At 26.4% G+C, this 6,280-nt stretch overlaps 1 long non-coding RNA gene across 1 annotated transcript in view; it reads left to right on the plus strand.

Annotated features, from left to right (window-relative positions):
• The first annotated feature begins 913 nt into the window (after positions 1–913).
• The window catches only part of LOC124815780 (uncharacterized), a 6,907-nt gene continuing 1,540 nt past the window's right edge, over positions 914–6,280 (plus strand). Inside the window, exons 1-2 of the long non-coding RNA XR_010643320.1 lie at positions 914–1,054; positions 1,310–1,373. This is a non-coding gene — a long non-coding RNA (uncharacterized LOC124815780). The remainder of the gene's footprint in view (positions 1,055–1,309; positions 1,374–6,280) is intronic.

Consider the following 6,280-nt stretch of genomic DNA (forward strand, 5'->3'; position numbering starts at 1 on the left):
ATATTTGCAGATTGAGCAATTTTTTTAGTCAATTTTTACTTATAATTTCATTTATATGTATTAACACATTTACTTAAAGCAACATCGCAGGATAATTAAAAGCAATAATATTTTTGTAAATATCTACAAAAGTAAAAAATTAAATAGTAACGATGTATAAAGTCTAGTATACTTTTTAATTGTCGATTTTAAAAACACTGTTATAAATCAATTGCCTAAAATACAAGCGTCTTTAGTCGCTTTTTAAAAAAGTATTACTAATTCCATATGTTATTAATTTTAATTTTATTATAAAAAACAACAACAAAACAGATGTTTGCAAAAATGAATTAGAAAAAGCCTTGTATGTCAAAAAAGGTCTAGAAAATAGATGAACAGTAATTGTTTCGGTAAATATATTTTGCGTTAAATATTACAATATGTTATTTTTTTATGATAAAGTAATATTTAACGGGGGTAATGAACTTTACTTATACTACAACGAACTAGTTTTTTACTAACGAATGGAAAAGCAAATTATATTATAGAAATATATATCTTGGTTATGAAAAATACTTTACTAATGCAGCAAATTGCAGCATCACAGTTATTTAAATATATTTTTAATAGTAAAACTTAAAATGTGTACTCCCCCTCCCTATTTTTTTTTAAATATAAATTGATTTTGATTTTTTACTAATTAAAAAATGAACAATGAACGTAATCAGTGGAAAGAGAATAAAAAGATTCTTAAGAAAAATTTTGTAACAGATTCTGGTCGAATCTGTTTCAAAATTTGAAACAACATAAGATTCAAATATCAATATATAAATCTTATGTTATGCATACAAATCTAAACTATTTTTCATTTTTAAATGTACCAAAACTAGATTTAAGTTTATTTTTTTTAATATAGTTATCTAGTTGTTTAAAATCTGGTTATAAATCTTTTAGTTGATTGAAGATAAAATCAAACAAAAAAATGTCTAGACTTGCAATAGTATTTGTATTGTGCATATTGGCAACAATATTGACAGAAACGGATTGCTGGTCAAATAGTTTTCCACAGCAAAGGGTAATAATTTGTAATGGTATATATATAGTGTGTGTGTGCGTATGCATATTTTTGTCAAACAACGCTGTATATTTTAACCAACCTGGAACTTATAGAGTACTTTTTTTATAAATTGATGATTGTGCCCCTCCACCTTGAAACCCGTGTCGTCGGCACTAACTTTAGGGTTAGCTTAAATGGTTAGGTACTCGATAACCCTAAACTTTTAGTTTATTTTTTAATTAAAAAAATATTTTACATTTATTAATATTTCAGGGGGATATCAAAATGGATAAAACGAAAGCAGACTTGAAGCAAAAGGTTAATGAAAAAAGTAAAGGTATTATAAAATTAAATTGTTGAATATTATGGTTTTAAAAAATAAAGTTGTCTATAAAATGAAGATATTTAAAAAATGCAGTTATGAAATAACAAGTCAACAGCGTTTTTATAGAAAAGGGTAAAAACCATCTTTGAAAAAGGTTACTTTATTATAGGCGGGAAATCCAATTGATTTTTAAGAATTCATAGACAATAATATTTTTTGGCTTTAAATTCATTTTACTTTCAATATAAATTTTAACACACTTTGTCCCAAAACTTTTTAAGAGTTCCATTTCAAAATAAAACAATTCCGATTTCTCTGCATAATAACTACACAGAACTTCAATGTCTTTTTTATTCATTGATTTTGTTTCTTTATTAATGTGTTCAAGCCATGAAATCAGGTTTTCATTGAAAACAATTACATTTAATTACGGAATCCTCAACATATATACACGACCATTTGCATTCATACAGATATTTAACTGTATAAACAAATATATCATTACGAGACGAAATGATTTGTTGTATTCTTGAATAAGTGGAGACTCCATTTACGAAAAAAATCAAAATGTTTCACAAAATGAAATGCTTTTTTTTATCCAAAATTAGTTAGAAAAAAATGGTTCCCAAACTAAACTATTATTTTTTTAAGTAATATTTATTTTTTAAGGTATATAAATTATAGAAAGCTACTGGTGACGAGTTTTACATATATATATATATATATATATATATATATATATATATATATATATATATATATATATATATATATATATATATATATATATATTTTTTTTTTTTTTTTTTTTTTTTTTCTCTGTTTTAATATAATATAAGATTTTACAACTTCGTAATATAAAATTTCAATAAATAAAATAAGTAAAACAGATAGGGGCTCAAAGAAGATGAGGATGGACAGTACGTTATCGACAATCTTTTCATAGAGCCCCTATAACAAGATTTCAAAAGAAATATCGTAATATGTTACAATATGCGTAATAAAATTTCAATAAAATATCGTAAGTAAACGCGTAATTCGTTAATAAAGATTGCTAAGCAACCAACAAAAGTAGAAATAAAACAAAAACAGATTTATGAGAAATTATTCAAAGTATCATTAACCAAAAACGTTTCTTATAGGTTTTAAAAATTTCTTTTTTTGTTAAAAACTTGAATGAACTTAACGAATTTAAAACCGTACCCTATGAATCCTTTTTGAAAAGTATTCCATACTTTTGGACCTCGATATGAAAGGAACTGGCCCTCGATAGGAAAGCTAACTGAATAGTTGTTAATTATCCGAGGCAGTTTATATGTGTTGGTCATATTCGCTCTAAGATGATAGCTATCATTTTTATTTATTTTAAACTTGATATTAAAGCTTATAGGAGAGATATTGTGATTGATAACGATACATGAAAATTAGATGCTAATAGATATTTATTTCATATACATGCATCATTTTCATATCTTTTATTAAGGTTTTAGCGTGTTGTATGTTTATTGTAAAAGTAAATGATTCTGCAAGCATGTTTTTGTAAGACTACAAAGTTTGAGTACTTGCCCATGAAATGTTTGCTTAGCTAATGAAGCTATGAATTAGTTCAAAGTAGATTAATTCAAGACATTGTATTGATGTTAGGAGCGAACTCAATGCATTAAACCTATGATTTTTGTTAATTTTGACTGGATGCAGAGAAAATGGGAAGAGGATATGTACTACTTCATGAAAAAGACACAAGAGAAAATCTTCCTCTTAAATTGCCTGACCTTTTCCTAAATGATAAACTAATCAAAGAAGGAAGGAAACTAAAAAAAAAAGTATAAGATTCTCAGGAATTATTTTTAATGAAAAGTTATCCTGGCTTCGCCATATAAAATAGCATTAAGCGAGAGTCTGTCAGCCTTAAACCAATTGTTTACTTTTTTTAGTTCAAAATTCATATCCGCATATAGTTTTTTGATATTATTGTTTATAATAAATAGATTAGTTTCATCCGCAAACATGATTGAATTTAGTTTTAAAACTTGCATTACAGAAGTCATTTATAAAAATTAAAAACAGGAGTCGGCCGAGAATTGATCCTTGAGGAACTTCTCCAAAGACATTGATTACTCCAGATAGGACAATATGCACATATTGCTCTATGTTAGTTAGATAGCATTTAATCCGGTAATAAATTTTATTAATTTTTCCGATATGTTTTAGGGTATCTACCTGGATGCAAAAATCCACTGCACCAAATGGTTTTTATTAATCAAGAAATATTCCTAAATAAAATTCATTTTTTCAAAACCATTAGTTATTTGGTTTACTATTTCAATGATTACAGGCTTATTCGAAATATTATTTTGAAAACCAAATTGATTTGGGTAAAAAAATATTGTTTTTAATAAAGTAATCATAGACTCTATTATAAACTACACGTTCGAAGAGTTTTTAAAATACATAAAGTATTGATATAGGTCTATAGTTCAAAATGTCAGAATGATCATTACATTTGTATATTGGAGTAACTTTTTCTAATTTACGTACATCCGGAAAAATTCCAGAACTTAATTAGAGTTTAAGTATATGAAACAGAGGTCTATTAAGACTGTGTTTGATTGCAACAGCTATATCACTAGATATTTCATCAAACCTTGGGGGCTTATTTTTTTTTAGAGAGGAAAAAGCTTCCTCAAGTTCTTTATAGTTTAATTCAAAATCATGCATGATAGCGTTATTTACGAGTTTTAGGTAGGTTTTAAATGATTCAAATGTTGGTACTTTTTTGACAAGATTCGGACCAATATTTATAAAGTATTTGTAGAATTCTTCCACAATTAGTTTTTGCCAAATTATTTCATTGTTTTCAATAACAATTCGTTTACGTAGAGAAGATGAGTTCAATTTTTTCTTCCCATTATGTCATTAATAATGGATCAATTTTTTGCTGTCAAAGTTGCATTTGTTGATTTGATTATTGTAATATTTTAATGAGATCGTGGTAAAAATATTTGTAATTTTTGTAATTGGTTTCATTATCATTATTATTTTTCAGAAATTTATTATAAAGATTTTGCTTCTTTTTTGAGCACTACAATATCGATTTATCCATCCACGGATTAGCAATTGCTTTTGACTTAGTTGTTATTATCTCTTTTGGACAGGTTTCATTAAAGTACTCCAAAAATGTACTTAAAAAGGCATTGTAAGCTTCATTAGTATCTTTACATTTATATACGTTGTTCCATGTTTCTTGTTTTAGTCTACTTGTTAATTTATTAGTGTTACTCAATTTTAAATTTCGTTTTATTAAATGTATAATTTTTGAATGACAATCAGACATAGATTTAAAGTTTTTTATTTTTATGAATATCGGGAAATGATCGCTAATATCTGTCAAAAATATACCGGTTTCAAATGTCGTTTCTAAATAATTATTGATAAAAATATTGTCTATTGCTGTTGCAGAGGTTTTTGTTACTCGCGTTGGTTTATTAATAGTTGACAAGACATTAAATTTAAAAAGCATATCAAAAAAAGATTTTATTTTTGGAAATTTTGTGTTAGAAAGAGCATCAAGATTTATGTCACCAGTTATATATAAAGTCTTATTTTCTTTATTTATTTTCATAATCGTATTTTTGATAAAGGTTTCGAAATTTTTTATTTTTCCACTCGGTGGACGATAAACACATCCAACTAAAATGTTTCGGTATTTTTTATTAATAATTTCAATGAAAAGGCTTTCATAGTTATCATTTGAAAAGCATAGTATATTTTTTATCTTGAAAGCATACTTTTCTAAGACATAAATTCCTAATCCTCCTCCTTTTTTCCCATTTCCTCTTGATTGACTTATTAGTTTATAAAATGGTAATATATAATTAGAATTTAATTCAAGAGAACTTTCTGTATCATGCCAAGTCTCTGAAATAGATATGATGTCGAACGTGTAGTTTAAAATATTTAAAAATTCTTTAAGTTTATCAAAATTTTGCTGCATGCTTCTAATGTTTATGTGTAATACAGAAAATGAGCCATTATCTGCTATTACTTTAAATTCAAAAGGATCAATATACGGTGTGTTAATTAAGTTCATTTGAGTTTCTTGAAAAATATTTATATTTTCTTCTGATAGGTTATTTATAAAGTTGTCCTCAAAAAAGTCTAAATTTAAATTGTGAAAATCTAATTTCTGTGGAAAAAGCGCTGCCATTTTTTAAAAATGTGTAATTTAAAAATATTTAATATAATTAAAAACTAAAATACTCAAAACGCTTACTCGTTTACGCATGTCGGAATAACATCTGTGTTGCGGGTGTTTTCTCGAAATTCGTGAACAATTAGTTTGTTGTAAACAACTTTTGCAAAATAGCCATTTTGACGATGTATCTTCGCCTGATCAAAAAGTTCTTTTCGAATTTTTCGCGTGGTAAAACTAAAATCTTCATTTAGAAAGATATTAGTTCCTTTTAATTTTGTTGCTCTTTCCAAAATTGTTTTTTTGTCCTCGTAATCCCGGAGCTTCAAGACAATTGTTCGTTCTCGTTTATCATTAGCTACTCCCACTCGATGAGCCCGATCAATTATAATATCTTTTTCAATACCAAGATTATCTTTAAATAGTTGCTTTACCTTTTTCTTTGTGATTTCCCAATTCTTTTCTTCGTTATTTTCAACGACCCCGTCAATTCTTAAATTGTTTCTTCTGTTACGGTCTTCAATATCAACGCTTTTTAATTTTAACTCAATATTGTCAGAAGATATTTTACCCTGCATTTTTCGTACATTTGATAAATCATCGTGAACTTTATTAATTTTTTCCTCAACTGCTCTAGCTTTATCGTTGAATACATCGCCAACAAAATTTAATCCAGATTTCATTTCGTCGAGTTCTCGCCGAACTTCTTTAAAACTAGATTGAAAGT

This window comes from Hydra vulgaris, chromosome 13 (assembly GCF_038396675.1).
Source record: "Hydra vulgaris chromosome 13, alternate assembly HydraT2T_AEP".
NCBI classification, from domain to species: Eukaryota; Metazoa; Cnidaria; class Hydrozoa; order Anthoathecata; family Hydridae; genus Hydra; species Hydra vulgaris.